This window comes from Anolis sagrei, chromosome 1 (genome assembly GCF_037176765.1).
Source record: "Anolis sagrei isolate rAnoSag1 chromosome 1, rAnoSag1.mat, whole genome shotgun sequence".
NCBI lineage: Eukaryota > Metazoa > Chordata > Lepidosauria > Squamata > Dactyloidae > Anolis > Anolis sagrei.
The window spans coordinates 262,689,517-262,717,215 of NC_090021.1; positions in this window are offsets into that span (position 1 = coordinate 262,689,517).

Consider the following 27,699-nt stretch of genomic DNA (forward strand, 5'->3'; position numbering starts at 1 on the left):
GAAAAGTCAGAAAAAATGTTTAAAGTAGACTTTTTTCTAATTAAGAAGGAAGGGAAATAAGATATTAAAAATCTCAAAAATTGTCTTCTAGGATCTTTTTTTATAAACTGTATTGTTTATAAAATTCACATCATCATGCTGTCTCCAAAATGTACTTCTGTGTTCTTGAAGTGACACTGGGAAACATAATACATTATGTGTGTGATCTTGTAAATCTCACGCCCCATCTACACTGCCATATAAAATCCAGATTATCTGCTTTGAACTGGAATATATGACAGTATAGGCTAATATAATCCAGTTCAAAGCAAAAAATCTGAATTGTATATGGTCGTGTTGATGGAGCCTCATTGTCCCGCACTCATGGTTGTGTTAAGAGTTGTAGTTCTAGATTTTAAGGACAGAGATTCCTTCATCCCTGTAGTAGATGTTAATATGATTGAACAGAGAATTCTGCTGCCCCATGAATCTCGTAACTGGCCAAAATTCTTGTGCGTGACTATCCACATAATGAATGCTAATGCAGTATTTTCAGTTTGGGCTGCTTTTAATTCTTTCTCCTTGATCCATTGACATCAATATTTTGGGGAAATAAACGACAATCTAGTATCTAAAGATCTGTAAACACATTATTTTCTGTATTGTGAGATTCATAACGGGCTATCATCTTTCTACTTCTCCTCTGTTTGACCGCTCTCTGCTGAGTCAGCCAAATGTGTTTGGCTCCTGCTATATCAATTACTCTCATCATCTGTATTCTACTCAGGTTCCAGTGTTTTTATTCATTTTTAATCAAACTTAGCACCCATCCAGATTGCTCCTCCACCTTCTCTGTGTCATTGAGTGCATCTTACAGTATGGATAATTGTTGGCAAAAACTAGGCTCTTGCAGAATTCTGTGGGATCCCGATTATGCTTCAAGCAAATCTATTTTCCACTTTATATGTCAGGAGAAGACTTGAAGTTCTTGATACGACTTAAAGCATATGACTTAAAAGTTCTGTTATAAGAATATATTGGAACAGTGCGGGAGGGGGGAGAGAAGGAGGCACCTTCTCTGCACATATATATTTTATATCTGCAAATTTTAAACTATTTCTGTAATGGTTTGATCTTTTTCTGTAATGGTTTGATCACTCTTTCTTGTGTTTGCCGAAATCTCTACATTATAGCTAGATGAAAGCCAAGGAAGCACCAAGAGCCTGTGAGGAAAAGATGTTTGAAACTATTTTGGGTTTGACTGGCATCATAAATTACAAGTGATCTTGTTATAACTTAAAGACACAAAAATGCATTCCTGCCTTCTCTTTTCTGCTGAAGCATCTCATCATCCAAAATGCTACTGAGGTGTGAGAGGTCTTTCAAATGAAAAGGGAGGGGTGCTGGACATTCTTGTCAAAGAAGACAGTCCCAACCCAATACATTTGACAATGTGGTATAATTAGAATGGTTTGTGGAAATAAAAGTGGGGAATTGCAGGTAAAATACACCCTGCTGACCTGTTACAGTGAGCCTCACACTTGTGTTGTTTCATCTCATTTTCTGCTAGACCAAATAATTATATCTTATGATAGCTGCATCTTCCTGTTGTGAGATATCATGGATGCTTCCTCTCTTGGAGATTCATGAGAATTTGAACTCTTGCAAAAGGGGCACCTCTTAAATAGGCTGATGGGTGGTTGTCCACTCTGATTTACGGCCAGATATCAAGCACTTACCAATCACTGCCTTCAGGATCTACTCAGGCATTTGCTGATCACCTGAAGGAGCCACGAAGGATTATTTTCATTCATTTAATTTGGATTGATTACGTTCTATTTAACTCTTTGAAAATGTTGCTTTGTTGTTATAAGTTCTTACTTTTTTGTTTATTGGTTTTAGTTTGGTTGTTTATTGGTTATTTTTCATCTGGGTCTACACTGCCATATAATCCAGTTCAAAGCAGATAATCTGGATTTCATGTGGCATTGTAGAAGGGGCCTAAGTTAAACACCCTGAGCCATGTTTCAAAACATCTTGATGTGTTCTACTTACAAGATAAGATAGTAGCTGGAACACTAGAATAAAATTCAAAGAAGAAACGCAATATACATACTTAATATATAATCGTAATCTCTTGAATCTGCTTGCATGAACAGAGGTGGTAAAGAAAATTTCTAAATAACCAAGACATCTATTGCAGAAGGCACCCTGTTAGATGATTTACTTTTCCTCTTTATTTATGTTTTTAGTTATTTGTTCACTTACAACATTTTAATCCCTCTTTCATTTGCAAAGGCTTACAAAATACCTGTAATGGAAAAATGTATTTTACCCTGTAGCACAATGCATTCTCTGTTTCTTTTTTTTTGTGAGAAGAATTGGGGAAATTGTGCATAAGGAAAGAATTACCTTTACCTGTCAGAGAAGGCATATTGCTCCTGTCTAGATTCCACCTCCCCCCTTCAACTACTGTTAAACTTTCAAAATGTATTCCACAGTTCTGTCATGTCACACAGATTTTGCTATGGTGAAAGGCTGACAAGGCTAGCCCCAAATATTTTTGTCTCTGGAAGGAAAGGCAGTAACTCTTATTACCCTCTTTCCTCAGTAAGACTACATAGTACTATGGATGGTCTAATTATCTTAGCATCTGGGGCAGAACATCACACATGATCAATAAAATAATTTGTGTAACCAACAGTTTCCTGAACTGATGGACTGATTTTTAACCACTTGCATTGTCTGTCTTTTGTAAATTGTTTGTAACTCAGCTTACTGATTTTCTGGGAAAAGATTATTGCTGAGGATGCGTCGAAAATCAGCTCCATAGACCTTGGCCATTGGGAACAACCTGTTTCACATACACTACTTTTTCATGTCTATTCTGTCCTTGGAAACATAAAAAATGATTTCAACTACATTCAAGGCCTCATCACACTAGAGAATTAATCCACTTTAAATCTGTTTGCTGAGGATTGTTTCAAATTTTTAAACAATCATGTGTGATTTTAGGTAGAAAGGGTATGAAGTAGAAAGATGGTAATCCATTGAGATTATATATTATCAATCCCCAGTCCTCCAAAGCTATTTCAACTGCTTCAAAATATATTTATGATTTTAAAAATACTAATGGTCCAACAGATTCCAAGAAGTAGGAATCATTAAAACAAGATATATGCCAGGATTCAAGGTGCTGTTTTTAATAAACAATAGCTATGTCTACATGCACTAAACTGAGTCTGCACTTCAGATCATTTAATCTTTCATTGTATAAATGGTATTAGTTTTTCAAATCCAGAAGTTTCTATGGTGAGATTTCATAGTGGTATGTATAGTTTTTAAGCAGTATGTCATAATCAAAATACATTTTATGAAATGTGTTTTCATCTGTTATTTTACTTTCATATTTGTATTTGTTTTTATGTAGGGCCTGAAGAAGACCATGCAAATATTTACATAGCCTTTTTCCAAAATAAAAATAAAACAACCCTCCAGTGGACATTTGGAAATATTCAAAAGTGTTTGAAAAAATGACAGAAAACTTATTATACATATTGAGAAACCCTGATGATAACAATCCTTGATGGTTGCAACTTATTCTATGCTACTTTTGCATATGATTATTTTATGCAGAATACATTTTGTGCATAAAAAATATTTAAATGCAGAAATATTCATGGACAGAAAATGTAATAGGAGGTATTCTGTTATAATTCATATGTTTGATTTACATAGAAAACAGCATTTTCTGTACAGGAAGAGTATTTCATGCACAGCTATTAATATTTCTGCACTGAAACATTATTTCTACAAAATGTGCAATTTTCTGTGCAAAATTGCCATGTAGGAATTTTACATACAATAGGTCCCAAGATGCAAATGGGGGGAAATTGTGAAATTAGTCATTGCGACCTTCAATTTGAAAGAAAGAAAGAAAAAAAGAAAGAATTTGAACCTTGTCAATCAGTCACTGCTTGACTGACTGTCATAAATCCTGGCTGTTAAATGAGTGTAGGGACACTCTGGCATTAGGGACACCAAGAAAGAGCACAAGGAGAGAGAATGTAACTTACTTTTGGTAGCAATGAAATGCAGAGTCTCATCTCTGATTTAAAGAAACTCTTAAGGAAATACTTTTAAACATTGATTGCTTTAATGCTGGGTTCATGCAACATGGAGAAAAAATTTCCTTCCTCCCCAGTCACATACACTTATGCATAGTACGGACTTCATTTACAAGCACCCTATGCTGCCTATCGACTGATAGACAATGCTACAGTGTATTTGATGAACAGAATTTGACATGTAGGTTTAGGAAGGATATCATGATCCAAATCCCAATTAGAGTATAGCCATTGAACCAATTAGATTTACTATTTTGTCAACTCATCTATCAACCGTTGATTGAATGGGCCTACTCTCATTAGGAGAAGTGATCAAGGTGCAGTCTATGTATATAAACACATTTTCAAATACTCATTTCCATCTGGACAGTATGCATATGCAGGTCAGGTATATGTAGATGTCTGTGGTATGCTTCAATGTTTTAAATATTGGCTGTAATGTTTCTCTCAAACAGCCATATTGGACTGTTCAGATACACTTGCAATACAGTAATAACACAGACAAGATAATCACCAAGTGTAAATAATGGCAAGTATGTTTGCAGGCACTGGAGTGTCTGGTCAGTTCAAGGCAGTTGCACATCCCAGTCTACATGTATTAACCCTCTTTTTGAAAAGGCGAAGGAACCAATGCTATTGGTTTATAAAAGTCAAAGAAGCTACAGAGGGTAAGTGCTATAATGCATTGTGTTTTGAGTAAATAAGCTGTCAGAGCCCCCAGCTGCAGTTTATACTGACAATGCTATAAGGCATTTTAAAATAAATGGAAGCAATTCTGTTGATGGGACAATGTTCCTTCTATCAGACCTATATAGAGAATGAAGTGGCTCAGCTCAAGGACACATTTGAAACCAAAGTCAAATATGCACACACCCATCAAAAATATATACATTAGAATATGTGGAGAGCTGTTTGAAGACAACAGTAAACTATTAGCAGAAATGGAAAACTCACATGGCACTTAAGTACACTGATGGCACCAACAGAATTCCCTTTTGTAAAGGAGGGTCCTCTGCATGTTTAATTTTAGGTCTTCATGTGCCAGTTAGGGTTAAACTTAGGCCTAAACTGATGTGGGCTCACAGTTGTATACACATGGGACTTTCTGTTGTAGAGGAATGCACTATTCATATGAGCAAGGTGGTGATGTCTTATCTGTGACTTCATGGACAGGTATGTGGAGGGCAAATTTATTGCCTGTTAAAATGTCGAGCAAAGTAAGGAAATCCCCAACTGAACAGTATAGTGTGGTTGTGGACTGTTGTAAAATATTAATGAACTAGCAGTCCCCTGCCACGCATTGCTGTGGCCCAGTCTGGTGATATGGAAAATAAAGTAATTAGAAAGTGCTGGTTTCTAATATATGTAATGTCTTTATGCTTGTGGGTAAACAGCATTTCTTGATGTTTCTTTGGCAGTGTTGACATAGAGATTGTCTGGTTTGCCTACTCTGGAACATGCAACATATAATTGTCCATCTTTAGGAGTCCCTTTCAAATCTATGATACTTTATCTCTCTGTGTGTGAATCATATATATCTATCTATATCCATGGCTGGATGGCTCTCTGTTTTCTTGCCCTGGTGAAGGTAGTTGGACTGGATGGCCTTAAGTATTTTCTGTTGGTCATGGGGGTTCTGTGAAGTTTGCCCCAGTTCTGTAATTCGTGGGGTTCATTCAGAATGCTCTTTGATTGTAGGTGAACTATAAATCCCAGTAACTACAACTCCCAAATGCCAAGGTCTATTTCCCCCAAAGTCCATCTGTATTCATATTTGGGCATATGGAATGTTCGTGTCAAGTTTGGTACAGATCCATTGTTTGAGTCCACAGTGCTCTCTGGATGTAGGTGAACTACAACTCCCAAACACAAGGTCAATGCCCACCAAATGCTGCTAGTATTTTCTGTTGGTCATGGGAGGCCTGTGTGCCAAGTTTGGTTCAATTCCATCATTGGTGGAGTTCAGAATGCTCTTTGATTATAGGTGAACTATAAATCCCAGCAACTACAACTCTTAAATGACAAAATCATAATTTTTTGAGGGATGGTCACTCCTTATGTAGTGAGACGTTTTGTTACCAAATTTGGTGTGATTTCGTTCATTGGTTCTTTTGTTTTTAAGGTACTCATTATGCACAGAGCATTTTTATATATATAGATGACAGCTACAGACCTAGGACCCTCTGTAACAGAGTGCTTCTCTCAAGCATTTGGCTGTATGTACAAATGCATTTGTATATTCTTTTGAATGAGCGGCTTGTGGTGCCAGAGTGCAGTCTGTTCAGTGCCTTCCAAGTCACCCAGTCTTCTGTATGCCCAGGAAGGAGTCTCTCATTCAGTATCAGCCATGGATTATGGTTCTGGGTTTTAGCCTGTCACTTTTGGACTCTCAGTTGCTGAGGTATTCCTGTGACTTTCTCTGTAGATCTTAGGAAGCTGTTTATTGATTTAAGGCATTGGCATGCTGGTTGATATCCGAACAGAGGGTGGGCTGGAGATGTCAATGCCTTGGTCCTTTCATTATTGGCTGCTACATCCTGACGGATGTCAGGTGGTACAATTCACTCTCATTCACTTTGATGAAAAATCAAAGGCTTCAGTCTGCATTTGCTCAGCTGCAAGGCAGCCTGTTATTGCTACAGAAATAGATGGCATTCATTCATTCCAATGGATATCAGGTGGGGGACATGAGAGAAGCCTCCACGCAGGATCATAACATATCCAGGCATCCCCTGGGCAACATCTTTGTAGATGGTTGATTGTCTCGTACCAGAAATGACTTGCAGTATTACAACAGAGTGATGGAAGTTTATTGTATTAATATTAGTATGGCATTGATCGGTAAAGAGAATAATTTACTGGTCTTGGGACAATAGTACAGCAGCTATGGATGGATAGATTAGCCTTATAATAAATATCTCGTGGGATGCAACCTGTTTCTCTGTAAAGAAACCAGAGATGGCCATTGTTGAGATGTTCAGAAAGAAATCCTACTAAAAGACAGACCTGATTTCCATTATTGGCAGTTTATCCGGCTTATGTTAATAATACCTCTCAAATGTCTTTATTTTCTAACATGGAATCCCTTTTCAGTTGTACAAAATACAATCAAACTAAAAAATTGAGGAACAGAAGCATGCTGGCCATGCTCCCCCTTCCCTACTTTCCTTATAGTCTGAAGAGCAATTGTCTGGAGAGAGCCCCCTGATATACACTGGAGTTCTCCGTGTGATCTAGAACCCAGAAGGAGTGTTCTAGATCATGTGAAGAGATTTGACATGTAGAAGCTCTCCTTTGTGGAATGTCACTTCCCATTGGGAATAACAATGAGAGTTGTGTGGCTGGAGTTTTGATTTTTTCCCCTCACATATTTAATTTAACTGCTTACTGAGTGCCTGAATATGGTTTGCCTATTTTTTGTTACAGCCATCTAGAGATCAGATCACTGACATAACTTATAGGCAAAACAAGCATTCAAGTAGGTCCATGAAAACCTAATTCTAAACAGTAAATCTTATTCAAAATATTTACTAGATGTAATTACTACATGTAGTGGCCAGTGAAAAGTGGAGCAAAACCAATCTATGTCCTTATAATAAGATGCACAATGATGACAGAATCTTCCAGAATCCCTAGGAGAGTTTTGGAGATCCCAGTCAGTGTTATCATTGTATTGTCGAAGGCTTTCATGGCTGGAATCACTCAGTTCTTGTGGTTTTTTTCGGGCTATATGGCCATGTTCTAGAGGCATTTCTCCTGACGTTTCGCCTGCTTCTATGGTAAGCATTGTGGGGTTTTTCAGGCCATATAGCCTGAAAAACCCCACAAGAACTGAGTATTATCATTGTTGTGAGTCTTGCTGTAAGGATATAAACAGATGCTTCGTATCTGCTTCTTCCTGTCCATTGGCATTTACATGGTCATATGGAGAAGGGAACAATAAAAGACAGGGTTTGAAAGAAAATATAAGCCGACCCAAATATATGCTGAGGCACCTAATTTTACCACAAAAAAAACCTGGAAAAATTGATTGACTTGAGTATAAGCCGAGGGTGGGAAATGCAGCAGCTAGTGGTAAGTTTCAAAATAAAAATAGATACCAATACAATTACATCAACTGAGGCATCAGTAGGTTAAATGTTTTTGAATATTTATATAAAACTATAATTTAAGGTAAGACTTCCCAACTCTGATTAAACCATTTTTTGAACCTTCTTCAATGTACCCTTCCAATAATAATAATAGAGAGAGTAAAATATAAATGTATTCATAATAATAATAATAGAGTAAAATAATGGAAACATAATAGTAACAATAATAATTAAGTAAAATAATAAATGTAATATTAACAACAATAATAAAGTAAAATAATAAATGATGTTATTATTATTAATAATAATAATAATAATAATAATAATAATAATAATAATAACAACAATAGAGTAAAATAATAAATAACCTTGACTCGAGTATGAGCGGAGGGGGATTTTTTCAGCCTAAAAAAAGGGCTGAAAAACTAGGCATATACTCAAGTATATACAGTAATTGGGGAAATCCATATAAAATCAACTCCCTGCCTGGGAATGTGTGAGGACAACATAATCTGTTCTGCTCTTGTCCCAGTCTACTGGGTAGCAGTCTAAGGGACCAGCTGGAAGAAATGATCTGCAGATGACCATCTTACCAGGATGCTGCATAATCACATATCAGAATCTCTTTCACATTGTGCAGCATTCATTCAATATACATATGTAAAACACTATCAATGCCTCCATGTGATTGGGAAATCAAAGGCTACAGTCTGTATTTGCTCAGCTGCAAGGCAGCCTGTTATTACTACAGAAAGAGATGGCATTTATTCATAGAAAGTGCATACAAGCTCTAATTTAGAAAATCAGATGTATTATTTATTGCAACACTTCTTATCTCTGCTTTAGAGGATTGAAGGCTTCCTATATTTCATAATGTTCGGAAGTCCCCCAAGGTTATTTTAATTTTCACAAGCATTAAGCAACTTTTGTAAAGTTTTGCTTCCCCTCCCAGGCGATGCAAGGGTGGGATGAGGTGGGCGTGCCTAAGCACAGTCATTGTTGTAGTTTGTGAAGGGAAGACCCCCAAAGGTAGAGATTGCAAAAGGCCCTGTTGTTAAACTACATTTCCCACACTGCTTTGCTGCACATTAGCCAAAATGGCTGAGCAGCAGGCTCCTCCTCCTCCTCCTTTTCTGCATTACCAGCTGGATTTTCCCTCCAGAGTTTTCATTCAAACTGAGTTTTCCTCACTTCCCCCCCCCCCCCTTCTCACCCCAATCTCAAGGTTTGGCAACTGGGAGTTTAGCCAGGCAGGAGGCAGCCTCCACTCAACAGGATCAAGCCAATGCTGGGTTTAAAAAAAAGGAAAGGGGGAAGGCGGGTGAAAATGGGGAAGGGAGAAAGGAGCTGGTGCTTTCTGTCATAGTTCAGCAGCACTAAAGATTGATTGGGATATTGGTTAAAGCGACCAATTTTGGAAAGGAAGAAGAACCTTTCAGAAGCACCTTCCTTCCCTTCCTCCCTTCCTTCCCTTCCTCTCTTCCTTCCTTCCCTCCCTCCTTTCTTCCTTCATTCCCTCTCCTGCCTCCCTCCCTCCAGGTGGATCAGGCAGATCTTATCGAGGAACCACTTCTGACTGCTTTGCCTCAATGCTACACAATCCTGGGAGCTGTAGTTTTGCATAGTTTTGTAGCCTCCTTTGCCAAAGAGCGTCATACAACAAACCGCAGGATCCCATAACAGCAAATAGCATGGCTGCATCTAAACCAGGCCTGGGCAAACTTTGGCCCCTCCAGGAGTTTTGTATTTCCACTCCCATTATTCCTAAGAGCCAAGTGGCACCTGAGGGGGCGTCGCTGCTTCCTCCTCCTCCTCCTCAGCAGGCCCGTAGCCAGGATTTTGTTTCGGGGGGGGGGGAGCTGAGTTTGGTTCGGGGGGGCTGAGTCTGAGTGAAAGAGGGTCTACCCTAGCAAACCTTTTGTATCGTTACCCCAATACTACCATGCATATGGGATATATTGAGCATGGTGATCAGATCATGATATGAATAAACATAACAGTTTAAATAATGTACCAGTAAGGCCTTCTTGCGGACCACCATGAGAATTTGGGGGGGGGGCTGAAGCCCCCCAAGGCACACCCCCCCCCCCCCGGCTACATGCCTGCTCCTCAGCATTGACAGCAGAGGCAGGCATGGAGTGGAAGAGCCCCTGAAGTTTCCCCAGTGCCAGTGCTGTTTTTTCCTACTGTGCATGCGTATCCACCATTAACGAAGCTGTTTCGGAAGTTTCGGATTTTTTTTTTAAAAGGATTTTTTTTTTTAAAAAAAGGAAGTCACTTTAGAATCAAACCACCAGAATCAAACTACATCCGAAACAAGTTTTGAACCATTTTTTTGCTCAAACAAGCCTACTAGTCATGCCATCAAGTTAAAATTTGACCCAGAGAGCAGAACAGTTGTTTGCATGTCAAATATCACTGAACCATCATAAACCTATGAGGCAAACAGCTACATATAATTAAGTCAAACTCTTGTTTGACAAGACGCTTCAGTGCTTGTCATACATTCTGCTGTATTATGTACTCAAATTACTAATCCTTCCTATTTAAACACATATAGCACAAATTCTCTGTGACAAAATTAATCCAAGAAGTTGTAAAATGCTGGATTATTAAATCAACATAATTTACAAAAAAATATGATATTGGGTTAATGTGCCAAATAAATAACTGCTATTTATTGGGATAACAATGCATTTCCATTAAAATAAATAATATGTTTCATCTTATTGTATAAATACCTTTCTTTTGCATCGGTCCCATCTGTACTAATTGTAATATCAATGGTTTTCAACAAAATCCTGACTGCAGCAATTAGTGCAGTAAAGATAAGTCATTTACTTCTCTCTTGAGATACCAAAGCATATTATGTTACATTGGTAGCCTTTCCATAGTAAGGCTTGGTTATAATTAAATAGATAAGGATATTTTTAATGACGTCACCAAGAAATGGGAACACGGAAATTTAGCTTTTATCAAGATGAACAAATGTCACTTTTAGAATAGTCTACATAACAGGTTTGTTGATACTTAATGCATATTAGTTTGGATGATATACAACATATATTTTATCTATGCAAATAGCACTGGCCATATACTACGAGATGTAGTGCCCTACCACACTATTTTCAAAGCTTGTTTTCTCCACATTTCTTGGCCACACAGGGGACTGAAATCCCCTCTTTTTGGATATTGAGGGCAGTGGCCAGATATCCACCTGTGCCAATTCGCAATCGGCACTGGTGGGCATAGGGATCATCCCTCCTACCCCATTTAGCCCTTAAAAATAAAAGCAAACATGGAGATATGAGGCTTGTCTTACTTTCCTGGGCCAATTACTTGTTTATCCTTTGTACAAACTCAGACTTACACAGTTCAGAACCATATTTTAAAATCTACTTTCAATCTTCCAAACAATTGTAAATAAAAAAAAAAACACTGAAGTTCATAGTTTTTCTTCAAAAGTTGTTCTTTCTTCTTCACATCATGTTCTCCAACATCTCTTGATACCTTTGTCATTTTTTTCTTTTTCAGTTTTCTATACAAAGCTTCTTATGCAAATACCTATAATGGCATTTTCTGTTACAATATTCATTCAAATATTCATGTAATATTAAGTAGAGTTAGTTTCCCCTTTAAAATATAAGTAAAAGTGTTTATAAAGATTGCTGGGTATTTTCTTTTTAATTTAGGTCCCTTCTACACTACCATATAAAATCCAGATTATCTGCTTTGAACTGGATTATATGGCAATGTAGAAGGGCCTTAAGGTGCATTTCCCCCCTCCCTTCATTATCTGGCATACTTTCTCTCTAGTTATGAACTTCCCAAGGTTCTTAATCAACCCACAGAATCAATAGCCTCTTCAGTTAATCCAATTTTATATTGCAGAAAATTAAGAATGTGGTAGTGGCAAATATTGTCTGTTTAAAAATGGCTTAGCTTCCAATGGTCAGACATACTGTTCCTGCCATCCACTCTTAAAAATCTTGTTATGAAAAGGCTGATGTAACTGATACCACATTCCTCTCTTTTGCACGGAGAAATTATCTTTAGCTTTGGCTTTCTCTCAGCCAGGGATCACTGCTGCAGCTTTCTCTGGGTACCAGTATCCTCAAAGAAATAAGGATTCATGCACCATCTTCCCCCACCCATAAACCCATCAGAGGAAGGTTTGGTGGCAATTTTAATGTTTATGTATGTGTATAGTCTATTTGTACTGGCATTGAATGTCTGCAGTTTATATGTTGTGCTCCGTCCCAAAACCCCTACATGGTGAGAAGGGCGGAATATAAATGCTTTAAATATAATATTTGTTTTGTGAAACATGCCTCAGATTTATTGATTTAAATTTCTGTCCCACAACAAAGTTTACTAAGGACTAAGAGTAAATGTTTGAGAGGAAGGAGAAAGATTCTCACTTCTTAATACTCTTCCAAATCATCAAAATAGCAGCTAAATAAAACAGTACAGTATCCTAACTCCAGAAATGATTGAAAATGTTGATCAGGTAGATCATAAGATTTCATCTGAACTACAAATGCCAACAGCAGTATTTGTAATTAACACAACATAAAATTGCTTGTAACAAAAATGAAAAGAAAAGTACCCCAGATTTCAATTAGAAATGTGCTTTCTCCAATTTGGCAAAGCTTCTTCTAAGGCTCCAGCCTGTTCTTTCAACACACCGGTAATTGAATGACTTTTTTTTTGCCTGGTTCTGTACATTTATTCAAGTGTTTGATATTGAAGCAAAATATACGTGTACAATAGCTCTGTGAAACCTTCACAGTGTTTCTTTTAATCTTATAGTTCCACATTATCATGGTGCTCAGCAATCCCCTTAGAGAATATGAGGCAGCCATCACAAACCTTTGAAGTTTATCTTCACAGTGTTTTACAACTGAGAAAGTGGGGGGAGAGGAAGAGATTTTAATTTATATTTTAATTTGTTAATTCAAGTAAGGCAAGACATTTATGGAAGTGCAGTGTCTTCCTCCTCCTCTCTTTCCCATTTTAAAACACAGTTAACAGAGCGGCTGTCCTCAGAGTGGCTCTGACATATGGTGAAGTTAAATTCCTTCTCTTCTCTCCAGTATGCTTATTTTTCTTTTTAATTGCCAATGAAAATGTGAACAAATAGCAAGAGCTTACCAAAGCTATATTTCTGGACTTTTACTAGCTGGGAACTTCCGAGAGATGTAAACCAAAAGTTTTACTTCCCCAACCTCTGCAATCTTTAGCTATTTCTAATATATGATCAGTGGCCTTGACAGATGTCTATGAAACTACTTAAGGCGTAGCCAAACGATTGCACATTCCCAATAGGATTTATGAAGCAAGAATTTTATTACCCTCCTACTCCACCACAGGTTCATTGGAATATTATTATTTTCACATATTATGAGATCTAATTTTATCATTAGTTTCCACTGGTTTCTTAAAACAGTATATAGATATTTGTGCGCAAGCCCTCAAAACTGCATGTATAACAAAAGAACTCTCATGGGAAAATATTTTTTTACTTCAGTAAAACTGACATTTGTTAAGTAGATTTATTGCTTTCATACATCAATGTTAAGAGATGAGCTGCTTGAAAAAGACCTACATGATCTTACACATTTTTTGAAGATTTGTAGCCCGAGTCACAGTTTACACTTTCTATATCCTGTTACGTTCTACCTCACTCTCAGAACTGTGTAACTGTGCTTAAATGCCCACAATTTTCACATCATCTGCACGTAGGAAACTCATGCTAAAATAAACCTATTAATCCAAAGCTGGTGCAAGACGCTTTCACCTACCACCATATTTCTCCCTTTTTCCTAAAACCCTTTTATTCAGTGATCTCTTTGCCTGAGTTTTTCAAGCTATTTCTCTGAGTCCCACCAGGAAGTTCTGCAGTCCCTTAACCTTTTAACAATGAAGAACAAAGCAATTATTCTACTTTGAATGGCATGCAACATTATTATTTTTTTCAATTATTGATTACCAGAGTTGATTCCTCACTTAGACATATATACATAGAATGGCAGAACAATTCTTTATACTTCAGGACAACAAGATGAAAGTACAATAGAGCATACTTCCCTCCAAAACTCCACCTCAAAGGCAGGAGTTATGAGTGGCTTTTTCTTCTTCATTCTCCCTTATGGGTCACAATGGGGGCAAATTGACTTTGCTAATTCTGGGGCTGCTGAAGTTTTCTTTGTATATGTGTGTGGGGCGGGCAGGGGGGTTCAAGATGAAAGGGGACTTCTATCCATCCCATTTCCCTAGTTTTCTCTGTGATGTATAATTAATACTATTGTTCTGACAGTACTCAGTGTCCAATTCATGAGGGACACATGGAATTAATTATAGCAAATTTGATACAATATTTTTAGATGTTGAGTATGAAAAAACTATATGCTATAAGGAACAATCTATTAAACAATTATACAATCTATTATGCAATTTGCCTCTATGAAACAAACATAACATAACATATTAAAATGCTTTAGCGTCCTGTCCTGGACCTAGTGTTGTTTGTTATCTTTAAAAATGGTTTAGATGATTAAATAGAAGGCCTGGTTATTTTATTTATCATACTATACAATATCCCAGAATACTTGTAGAGTATCAGAACAAACACAAAACTATCTATGTGTAATATCAAAGTGTAATATCAAAAGAGCATATAGTATGCAATTTTCCAAAATCCCCAGTACATAGCTCAATTCAGTTACACAAAGCAAAATCAAAAGGAGCAGCCACTCTCAAACGTAACAGTTCTAGGTCTGAATAAGGGTTCCACTGTATATAGGCTTCAGGGATACATTCAATGAGAAAAATTATATAAACAAAGTAAGCATTGAGTCATGAGGCTATAGGTAGACTGAAGACAATAATGAAGATGGAGTACCACTCTCAAAAAAATCTTCATGGATAAAATCCAAATCAAGTCCAGTGAAAATGGAGCACTGCTTCTCAAAAAAAAAAGTCTCCAAAGGAAAAGTCCAAATAGCATTCATCAGGGGTGCCCGGATATTTTTGTACCCTGTTTCGGGGAAAGAAATCCCCTTCCTCAGGAGTTGATATAATCAGCAACTCTAGACTCTTATCCGTAACGTAACGTAACGTAACGTAACGTAACGTAACGTAACATAAAGTAACATAAAGTAACATAAAGTAACATAAAGTAACATAAAGTAACATAAAGTAACATAAAGTAACATAAAGTAACATAAAGTAACATAAAGTAACATAAAGTAACAAGTATTTTCCAGCAAAATTACAGACGTAAAGATAATCCATACATCAAACATATACTCACATAATGCCAGATAGCTTTTACAAAAAGTGACTCTGCTTGTAGTAAATTCACACTGCAAGTAATTCTGAAGGTTCATCCACAGGTTTATAAAGAGTAATTAGAAACTTAAAGGAAACAGCTAAAATTAAGTGACTCGTTAAGTTCCTGAGGGGAAAAGGTTTTCAATTTAAAGATCCAGTACATTTCCCTTTGGGATAATAGTTTTCCAAGTCCATATGGGGTTTTGGAGTGATGCATTCCAGAGCACAAAATTTAAAAGAATTGGACGAATGTTTGTATTATGTAAAGTGTGAATATAGGAGGGACTCAGTAGATAAACATTTTATTCTAGATTTAAGTTCAGAAATTCTAATTCTCAGTGGTCTGGTTGTTTTTACCGATATACCACAAACCACAGCCACATGTTAAAAGGTAAATAAGATTGCTGCTGTTGCAAGTGGAAAAATGTTTAAACGTAGTGCCCACTTTGTTCCTATAGTTGTGCACCTCCTTAGTTTTCCATGATTGCGGACAACATTTACAGTGTCCACAGGGGTAATGGCCTCTCAAAGTTCTTTTAGGTGTAGTGGTAGAAGTGATTAACAAGTCCCTTATATTTTTGGTGCCTCTATTACCGAAAATGGGTGGTTTTTGGCAACCTGGGATATCTTGAAGAAGGTGCCAGTGCTTTTTGATAATTCGGGTAATCTGTTTGGAATAGTGCGATAATTCTTGTGTCCAAATAATTTGATTTTTATGGATTGAGGGCATTCTTTCAGTAAGGTAGTCCTATCTATTTTATCAACTTTAATTAATGCTTTTCTTATTACATGTTTGGAGTAGCCTCTATTTCTGAACTCATGGCTTAAAGTAACACTTTCATGAATAAAATGTCCCTTGGTGCTTGAGTTACATTTAAGTCTGAGGAGCTGTGAAAATGGAAGGTTGGTTTTTAAACTAAAGTGGTGGAAGCTGTTGTAATGAAGATAAGAATTTTTATCTGAGGGTTTGTATTCATGAAAGCGTTACTTTTATAGGGTATTGGAGGAGGAATGAAATGCACCAATATTGGAGGTATGGCGCCAGGCTTGAAAGCAGTACATGCAAAAAAGAAATAATAGACCACAAATGAAACACACATCACTAATGTAGCAGCCAAACAAAGCAATGCCATTCTGGGCGTCATCAACAGGGGCATACTGTCCTGATAGAGGGAAATGTAATGCTATTCTATTCTGGTCAGACCTCACATGAAATGCATGTCAAGTTCTAGACACCATGGTTTAAGAAGCATGTTGACAAGCTGGAATGTGTCCAGAGAAAAGCAACAAAATTATGAATGGTGTAGAAACCAAGCCTTATGAGAAACAACTAAGGAAAATAGGTATGCTAACCTAGAGAAGTTAAGAGGTGACATGATAGTCATCTTTAAATATCTGAAGAAAGCTTGTTTCCTATTACTGCAGAGATCAGAACATGAACCAATTCAAAGTACAAGAAAAGAGATTCCACCTGTGAGAGCTGTATGACAGTGACTGTCTTGAAGGGTGGCAGACTCGTTCTGTGTCTCTGGAGGTCATTGAGCATACATTGGACGGGCATCTTTCAGGGAGCACTTTAGTTGTGTATTACTGCTTGGCAGGGGGTTGGAGTAGATGGCCTTTGTGGTCCCTTTGAGCTCTAAGATCCTTTGATTCTGCCATTTTGCTGCTTTTAATTTTATTTTTATATAATATTGACTCCTTTTTTTACTCCTTATTTCATATTTTTAAAGCAATCATTGTAAAATTCTTCCATAGCACTTGATAATTTGATGCAACTCTTGTAAAATAGCACAGGATTACCCAAGAGATTTCTTAATTTGATTCTATGCAGATTAGTAGAGGGCAGGATCAGGTGCTTTGACTAAAATATTTCTTCTGCCTTGAATTTACACATGATTGCATAAAAACATTTCTGAGCATGCATATGAGGAATTATTTTCAGGAAAGCTGGAGAGCTTCATTATCTTCACAGTACATTTTTTCCTATGCAAATATTTGCAAAAACCCTGAATCAGATTAGAGAACTCTATTCACTTGCAATCATTTTTTGCAGTTCTCATTTATTTTAGACTGTACAAAATAAAGGTCAAGAATTCCAAACTTCTAGAAAAGAAGAAACAAAACTGCAGTGACTAATGGTAATTAAAATGCACATCCACAGAAAACAACAGAAAAGAAGGGGAAATGGACAGGTCACTGATGTTTATCATATTTGTAGATTTTTATGAAGAAAATCCATTACAACCATGTAACCCTATTCCATCAAAAAAAAGTAGAGGAAATAATACAAGCAGGCAGATTCAGGATTCAAAATATGTGTGTGTGATGCCATACTAATCACAAAGAAAGTGGCTTTTGAAAAAGAGTACAAACCTGACTGAGCTAACACTTTTCTGAACCAAACAGTTAGATGGAAGAGTGAAGGCAGATGTAGGGTTCTTTGGGTTAGAAGATTTAAGAAGACAGCTCTTCATTTCCATTTTAGTGTAGTGTCAGCAAAAGAAACTTCAAAGCGCTGTGTGCTGAATGCGAGGCCCATGCCAATGGTAGTATTTCTTCTTTGTTTGTGGATTCTAGGGGTGTAGTATTCCTCAGGTGTCCATAACTTGACAGGTTCTGTTGTCAGGTGAGCACTCAGAAAAGGGTGGTAATAAAAAGTTTTCTATTTATTAAGTAAAAATTTCACAACCTTCTGGCAGTAAAAAAAAAGCCAGCAAATGCATACTTCTGTATGTCCTAACAGAGAGAATTTTCTTCAGTGAGTGATTTTAACAATTTTCTTCTCACTGTATTTTTTAAAACCTGCCTAGTTTTCAATGATTATTCACAATTTGTGGTTGATTTGAGTCAATATTTACACATGGCATTGTTGCACAGAAAGCAGCATTTCCTGCACAGAAAATAATATGTATGTGGAAAAACGCTGAGTGAAAAATGTTGATTACATTAAACAACTACATGCAAACAATGTATAGAATACAACCTGAACTGCAAGGATTCTTGTCAGTTCAGAATTCTTGTTAGGATTTCTTGACATTTGGCAATCTGTATTTTTAACCACTTCTTTGATATTTCTGAATGATTTAATAGATCATGCCTTCATTACAGTCAACTGGCTATTAGGCAACACATTTAATATGTATCAGAACAACAGAATTAAAAATATTATTTCTATAATGGGATTGAATTATGCCAAGGGGAATTCGATGGTTGCATGCACAGCGCATCCCTACAGTTACCTTGTGATGCAAACCCACCTTTTCCCTGATGTTGTGAATCTAATAAGTTCATTCTGGAGCCCCCAGTGGCATAGTGGATTAAACCCCTGTGCCAGCAGGACTGAAGACCGACAGGTTGCAGGTTCAAATCCAGGGAGAGGCGGATGAGCTCCCTCTATCAGCTCCAGCTCCACATGCGGGGACATGAGAGAAGCCTCCCAGAAGGATGATAAAAACATCAAATCATCCGGGTGTCCCCTGGGCAACGTCCCTGCAGATGGCCAATTCTCTCACACCAGAAGCGACTTGCAGTTTCTCAAGTCGCTCCTGACACGACAAAAAAAAATAAAATTCTGGTGACAAAGCTACTTCTATCAGTATAACTGAGTACAATTCTTCTTCCATCAGTTGCAGCTCTTTGACCACTTTGTCAGTTCTCAAGAGTGCAAATGGTGGTCCTCTTGGGTCCTTCATCAGCATTCAGTACCATTGACTATGGTATTTTTCTGAGTCCTTTCACTGATATGGGACTTGGGAGCCTTACTCTAAACATTGCTAAAGGGTGGTCCTGAAGAGGTGTTGTCCAGATTTTTGGCCATTAGTCTGTGAGTTTCCAAATGTTCTCAATGTCTCATTGCTGTGAGTTTCCCGGGCTGTATGACCATGTTCCAAAAGCATTCTCTCCTGATGTTTCACCTACATCTATGGTAGGCATCCTCAGAGGCTCTGAGGTCTGTTGGAAACTAGGGAAGTGACGTTTATATATCTGTGAAATATCCAGGATGGGAGAAAGAACTCTTGTCTGCTTGAGGCAAGTGTGAATATAGCAAATGGCCACCTTGTAGCTTCAAAGTCTGGCCGGTTGCTCCCTGGGAGAATCCTGTCCTGATTTTTGAGTTTTTAAATACTCGTAGCCAGATTTTGTTCATTTTCATGGTTTCCACAGCTATTATTGGATAACTTGAATACAGTTGTGGAAGTGTGAACAGAACATTCTTGCAATAGCATAGTGGGCTGTATGTTTTGGAAATGAGCAAGGATTGCAATTCTTGGGTTTTCTTTGCTATGATGCATAGCTCTCTCTATTTCTATTTCTGTTTTTATATATTCTAAGCTTTATAGAGGTTTACATAATTTAGTTAGTAGGCTTTTTTCTCACTATATGAGTTTCTTCTAAGCCTATGCAACTTTGCAAAGTCATGCCAGTCCAGCATCTCTGTTGTTACACCTCCCCAAAGGGGAATCTTCTTACTTCTAATCTCATTGATTATTGTCGGGAGGTGCCTTCACTTTCCAAACTATGACCTTTGCCATATCTTTTAGAGAGCAAGATTTTATGTTCTAAACTATATAGCCCTTTTTGCTTCTTTCCAAGAGAATATGTTCTGATTTTAGATAAGGTTGTCATTCCAGTTGCTGTTTCTGTTACCTAATTTGGAAATACTACTACCTCTTACAATGTTCACAGCCATAGAACCCAGTACAGTGGACAGATACATAGCTGTTTTTTTCCTTATAGTAATTTTCCTCCTGGCTAGCTCTTTACATTCAGGTTGTTCTTGATGTACATGTTCCCTGAAACGGTGGAAAGGAACATGCAATAAGATTGCTGTAATCTTGGAAGACAACCCATAACAAAAAGGAATTTCCCAGGAGAGAAGTCTAACATAGCTAATATCAGTGAGAGATCAGCATGTCTTTACTCTTCCATAATAGTACAGTTCTCTTGCCTAAAGTAGAGGTCAGAGAAGCTGATTTCCATCCTGTGTGTTTATGATCAGGATATCACTCTTATTGGCCTGGAAATACTCCCTCTTGAATTCAAACATTGAACTAAACTGCACTGGACGTGAAGATAATTTGTGAACAAAATAGAACTTTTCTGCTTGCACAAAATCAAATAGTCTAGGTGATGCCCTCCATTTAAAATCCTGGCTATGCTCTCTTAATGTCACAAGTATACCACTAATTAAGCCCGACCTTTAGTCTGTTCTTTTTGTCACTTTGCTGACAATAAAAATAGAACCATCATATGCATTCAGGCCTTATGTCCTGTGACATGAAGCTTTAACCTCTGCTTCACAGACAGCTCCAACAGTGGCTGTTGACAGCTGCAGATTTTCTCTTCTGAAAACCCAATGTGGTCAAAGTTTTTAGACATTTCAAAACTGTTCTGCAACATTCTAGAGGATGAGGCAATCTGAAGAAATATTTTCAGTGTGATTTTTTTTACTCATTCCTTATGAACTGCAATGGCATTGGTTTCCCTGCCTTCCTTAGCTGAGATACATCCTGGTCTAAATCCAAATGGAAGTCCCAGTGAAGGTAGACACTTTGAATCAATAGTAACTTGATAATTCAATACTTTGGGGGATTCCTTTAATTTACACATTACTGTAGTTGGGAATAACTGGATTTAGACCATTTTTTGTACTTGGGTAAAATAAGACTCAGCCGATATGTCTATGAATCAATCTGAGAAATAAAGTCCCAAGCATCTGAAAAATCAAAGACAGAGAATAATTTATTTATTTATTTAGAGTTTTTATACCCCGGTCTTCTCAATTCCGGGGAGGGACTCAGGCTGGCTAACAACATAAAATTCAATACAATAAGAAAAACATTATAGGTCATCAGTATAAAACATGTTAAAATACACTTCATACAATTCATACAAATTACAGCAAAAATCAGTTCATCCAAAAGAATCTCAAATTCATCACCATCCGCCAAAAAGATCAGCAGTTACTGACTCAGTCGTCATTCTGCGAATGCAGTATCCCAAAGCCATGTTTTTCCTGCTTTCTAAACGTCAGGAGGGAAGAGGCAGATCTAATCTCCATCGGGAGGGAATTCCAAAGCCAAGGGGCCACCACCAAAAAGGCCTTGTCCCTCATCCCCACCAAACGCGATTGCGACAGCGATGGGACCAAGAGCAGGGCCCCTCCAGAAGATCTTAACAACCTTGATGGTTCATAGGGGAGAATCCATTCGGACAGGTAAATTGGGCAAGAGCCATTTAGGGATTTATAGGTCAACACCAGCACTTTGAATTGTGCTCGGAAGTTAATTGGCAGCCAGTGGAGCTGGCGCAACAGAGGAGTAGTATGCTCCCTGTACCCCGCTCCCGTTAGTAATCTGTCTGCCGCTCATTGTACTAGTTGTAGCTTCCGGACAGTCTTCAGAGGCAACCCCACGTAGAGAGCGTTGCAGTAGTCTATACGGGATGTAACCAGAGCATGTACCACCATGGCCAAGTCAGACTTCCCAAGGTACGGGCGCAGCTGGCGCACAAGTTTTAAGTCATTGCATATACATGCCTATTGGGTAAGGGTCTTGATCCCCATGTATAAAACTGAAATTTCTACCAGTGCCTATACAATCTGATGGGAAGGACAGTCAAATGACAAGGAGAATCCACATTGCCTGACCAGTGTTGTACTTGGGGCCCTTCCAGACTAGGCTAAAATACCTCAAGATAGGTCTTGAGGTATTTTAAGTTGTTTTGTTTCTATATCAGTTCTTTCCATTCTTTTGGGAGGTGCCTCATTGTAATTTATTTTATCTATAGTAGGTTTCATAGGAATATTTTCTTCTTTTATATTTTTTCTCTTGCTTCTGTTGTTATGCTGGAAAACATTCATTTCCCTGATGTCTTCCACACTATTATCTCACCCCTATTTCTTACATATATGGAAAGGGGAGAGAAGGCAACGCATTGTTCCTTTATGATTTGGAGTTAAAAAGAAAATACCTTGAACGGTGGAATAAAATGCTGCAATTAGTGTCAGGAGTTGCCGGAAAGGAGTCTTTGACAATAGAAATGTTATTTTAATTGTTTTAAACACCCTGAGAACAGGAACAAACACTGCAACCTTCTGACTCATTTGCCCATCTGGAAGAGCCCTGACTCAATCCAAACAGGATCATTTCTCTTCTGTTCCACCCACAGTCAAAATGGCTTGTTTTGTATTTATTATGTTTTGAAGGCCAAGCCAATATTCATTTTGAGAAAAATGAAACAGGGCAGCATTCAAGTGCAGGGACAGTTTTCCCATTGCTGTATCTTAAATGAATTAAGCACCAACCAGCACTTCTAGACAAGGACAAACTGTTAACAGCTTTGACAAACTTAATAGCCCGAGCTTTGTTATGCTAGGAGAGAAAAAAATATAGAAAACCCAATTAATGACAGCTGCACAGCTAGCTACCATGGCTCTGCACCTCATATTTTTCCTCAGATGACCATTACAAGACAAGCAATTAGCAAAGTTCACCAAATTGGCTGATCAGATGACTATAAAAGATTAGATGAACTATTCATGAAGCACACGTCTAAACTGCATGCTATAATTTGCAGTATCTAAGGGTACTGCTGTGGCTTCTCTCAGATAACCTGACACTCTTTTTTTCCTGGCATTTAATAGAAACAACCGTAGTTGTGATATTCTGACATCTTCTCTTTGAATTACAAGCTAAAGGTCACAGATTTTGGGTAGAATAACTGTTTCTTGCCAGCCCTACTACCTTAATGTAATTCCTTCTTTTAAGCTTCCCCATCAGGGTCCAAGTTTGACCAAACCCAACTGGCTATATATATCCAAAAGCTCTCTTTGTCCACAATACATGGTGGTGCAGCCATTTGCTGCATCTAAACTAAAAAGTGTGGTCAACAGCTAATAGCAGTTGGTTTGGGATGGAGATTTTTGTAGTTGACTTACCTTTTTGAATAGATTTGACCCTAACAGGGTGGTATGAACACAGCCACAAAGATGGCAAATATCTTTTTCATGTGGTATGTCAAATAAGCTTGTGTGTCAAAGCAAAAACTTAGGATCTGATGACTTAAAAAAATCTACAAGTGTCTACAGAATTCTGCTTGCTGCTCTTCCAACATGAAAAAAAGCCAATTTCAGTATATACCGAGGTCCTCTTATCATTCTTCAGATCTCTAGGGGAAGTCTTTTCAGGCCCTCAGCTCAGGAGGTTGAAGATGGCATTTGACCTTTCAAGCTGTCTTTCTGAAGACTATTCTCAGAAGAAGCTGTGAGGGGGTAGGCACAGTATTCTTTCCAGTTGGATGCCACCATTCTAAAGCAACATAAGTGTGCTTCTTTGAGGAACTTTAAGAACTTAAAGCTTTTTATATACTATAAGCCAAGGATTTTAATGCAGGGTTTCTCTTATGATACAGTCACAGCAAAAGAACCCACACAGAGACTTCTAATGGCCTCTTATATTATACTGTGTCTTGTTTAATTAAACATGTATACTGTTCACATTCTTTTGGACTTTAAGCATAATCACATGAGTTTTAATAATACCATATGAATCCAATACATATGTAACTTGTATTTACTTTAGACATCCTTATCTTTTAAGCTTTCTTTCTACTGTAGCTACTCTCCCACATACCCCTGCTATTGCTTCATGAAGCCAGTTTAGATTTGCACTAAAATCACTGTTTCTCCAAAAGAAACTTTTAAGAAAATGGCTGCCAGACATTTTAACAAATATTTCAAATCCTTTATAACACAGACACGAAATCCGAGCTGAAACCTTTCAGCAAGTAAAATTGAATTTAAGAACATTTTTCAAGACCACATCTCAGTGCTTTTATTGTTTATTCATTCAGTCACTTCTGACTCTTTGTCACCATCCTCAGCTTCTTCAAGGTCAAGCCAGTCACTTCAAGAATACCATCCATCCATCTTGCCCTTGATCAGCCCCTCTTCCTTTTTCCTTCTATTTTTCCCAGCATCATTGTGCTGTTGCACACCGGGCCTGAAATAATGTCTATTTACAGGACGTGCCTTCTGTATGCCCAACGGGACGTGGGGGTGCCTCAGCTGAATGGCCCCTTAGATTTCCCAACACAAAGTTCTATTGAGGCTCAAAATAAGTTCAACAAAGTTCTTTATTTGGGCTTAAATCTTCAAACAAATGAATTAAATGCTTTATAATTACCCCACCCATTAGCCTGCTGCTTATCAGTCATGTCTTTGGGCCTTTTTTGGCAGCCCTTTCACCCCCTCATTCTACAAAGTGTGTCAGCAGGGGTGGATGTCATTCTGTGGTTTCTCTCTGGGATCTGGGATATATTGGGATCTTCTGCAGTACAAGATAGGCTTGAATTTCCCTGAAAGTTTCTTTAATGTGCTGTATACTTCTTAATCCACAATGCAGTTTGCATTGGCAGCATGTGTTCTGTGGCAACAATGTTCAGTGTAGTTGTGTCCACAATAGACACATAAGTGGTTACAATGTATTACTACAAAGGGAAATCTGATTTAAGAAATACTTTTTTTTTTTGCTGTGCCAAGTAAAACCCAGATGAGCTTCTCCACAGAGTATCAAACATAACCAAGAAGAAAAGAATTGTTTGGATGTGGGCAGCATTTCTCTACTCCTTACCTCAATAAGCCATCAAGGACGACTATGCTTGGTAGTCTTGCACTGAGACTCGCCAATACAGAATCCTTCTGTTAGTCTGTCACCTCTAATGAAGTTCATGCTAGAAGTGCGACAATGCTTACAAGTGTATAGCCAGTCGGCAGTGTAAGAACCACTCAGAGAAGCTGGAAGCAATCTACCATGACAAACATTGCTTTCCCCAGACTATTCCATTTCCATTTCATTGCTCCATGATGGAGTCCTTCTACTGTTCAGCACCTCAGCTTACAGGTACTGTTATTGTACATGCTGTGCATCCTAACAGAATGGAAGTGACAGATGTGGCCCATTGAGTTTAATGAGATTTTTTGGTATAAGTAAAGGCAGTGATGCTCTATGCTACTGGACTCTTTATTACAACAGGCTGAACAACACAACCTTTCTAGCTGATGCAGCAACAAACACTTTATGAATTTGTGTTAGCAACTGCAGAGTTTGATATTTATAATTACTCAATAATGATATAAAGAAAATTACCTATGATTAGATGAGTTGGTGGTGTGGTCAGCTATGTCTAACATACTTATAATGTTTCAAATATATTCATCTTTAGTTCAGAAACCTGAGAGATTTAGCTGGGGTCTTGCAACAGTTATAAAACTGTGGGGAAGAGGGAAAATGAGATTTGAGACAGTTAAGTATGACTTAATGTATGTTAACTTCTGACCAACTTTGCATAAAATGCCCTCAATAGCACTTTATTTTCTGGTACGTGCAGTTAAGTTTTGCCTTATCCCCCGGATTCCCTGTCCTGATATATTACATTGCCCTATCATCCAGTGGTTTTAAATTTTAATCTTTGAATTGGCCCTGGCCACTGTGTTTATTTTTAGTGTTTAATGTTCTGAGTTTATATCGTTGTGCAGTTTATTTGTACTGTTTCTGTATTTTATGTTATTGTACTTTTGTGTGTTTTTGTGTAATACTGTGTTACTGTGCTGATGGGCGTGGCCTTGTGTGAGCCACCCCGAGTCCCTTTGGGGAGATGGTGGCGGGGTATAAATAAAGTTTAATAAAAAAATAATAAGTATGTAAGTCAGAAATAAGGAAGGTGGATACAAAGGAAGGAGGAAGGAACAACTGCAATTCAGTTATCGTTTGTCATCAGTTGCATCTCATCTCATCTATCACCTGTCTCTCATCTATCTGTCATCCATCTTTTAAATAGTTATATCCTATACTACATCAAAGTTTCCTAGGGTAGAATACAAAATATCAATTTAAACAATTAAAATTATTTATAAAGTAAGATTAATTTAAAAGAATCTGAAAGAAAGATTATAAGTTAAAACAAGATGGTTTAACATATTTAATCATGCACATTTAGATGAAACAAATTGATCCCCCAAATTGTTAGTAGTTAGGCATTATTTTATATTTTCTGAGCACTTATGAAACTTCATAAATAGGACTGGTGATTAAAGGGGCAATCGTCAAGGAATATTTTAGTAATTATGCTAAGAAATTCAATATTTGTTAACACTGCAAAGTGTGAAGCCTGTGACATTATGCAGAAAGTCAGCAAATTATAGAAGCCCACAAGGCAGAGGGAACAATGCCAATCCCTGCAAGGCTTGTGAAATGAAATGGAAAGGAAAGAGAGCATGGTAGTAAACAGCTCTCCATGAAATGTCAACAAGCAAGCTTTTCAAATAGGTCACAAATTTAAATTTAAAAATATTTCACAAACTAAGTCTTTCTATTTGAATCATTTGTTGTAAACACAGGAATGCACTGATAGTTCCAATAGACCTCTAATGGGACTTCATGGACAATAATTTTTGACAGTTGGTGTGATATGTATCATTTGATTGTTCTATTATAATTCAGGAATAGCATTGAATCGATGGCCCTCTGCCATCAACTCCGCTGGACCAACCACATTGTCTGGATGCCTGACCACCATCTCCCAAAGCAGTTGCTCTACTCCGAACTCAAAAACGGAAAACGGAATGTTGGAGGACAGGAAAGGAGATTTAAAGATGGGCTCAAAGCCAACCTCAAAAACTCTGGCATCGACACTGAGAATTGGGAAGACCTGGCCCTTGAGCTCTCCAGCTGGAGGTCAGCTGCAACCAGCAGTGCTGCAGAATTTGAAGAGGCATGAATGGAGGGTGAAAGAGAGAAGCATGCCAAGAAGGAGGCACGTCAAGTCAACCCCGACCGAAACAGCCTTCCACCTGGAAACCAATGCCCTCACTGTGGGAGAAGATGTAGATCAAGAATAGGGCTCCACAGTCACCTACGGACCCACCGCCAGGACACCGAACTTGGAGGACCATCATCCTCGGACTATGAGGGATCACCTAAGAAGAAGAATTCAGGAATGCTATGGTGGAAATCCTATTGATGTCTTATACATGTGTACCTTCCCCTAGGGAAGTTCCCCTATGATTTGACCTTTTTCTTTGATGCCAAGCACTATATTCAGTCCAAGCTTATGAAAGCAGATTTATGCATACAGTGTCATCCATATCACATACTGTGCTTAGA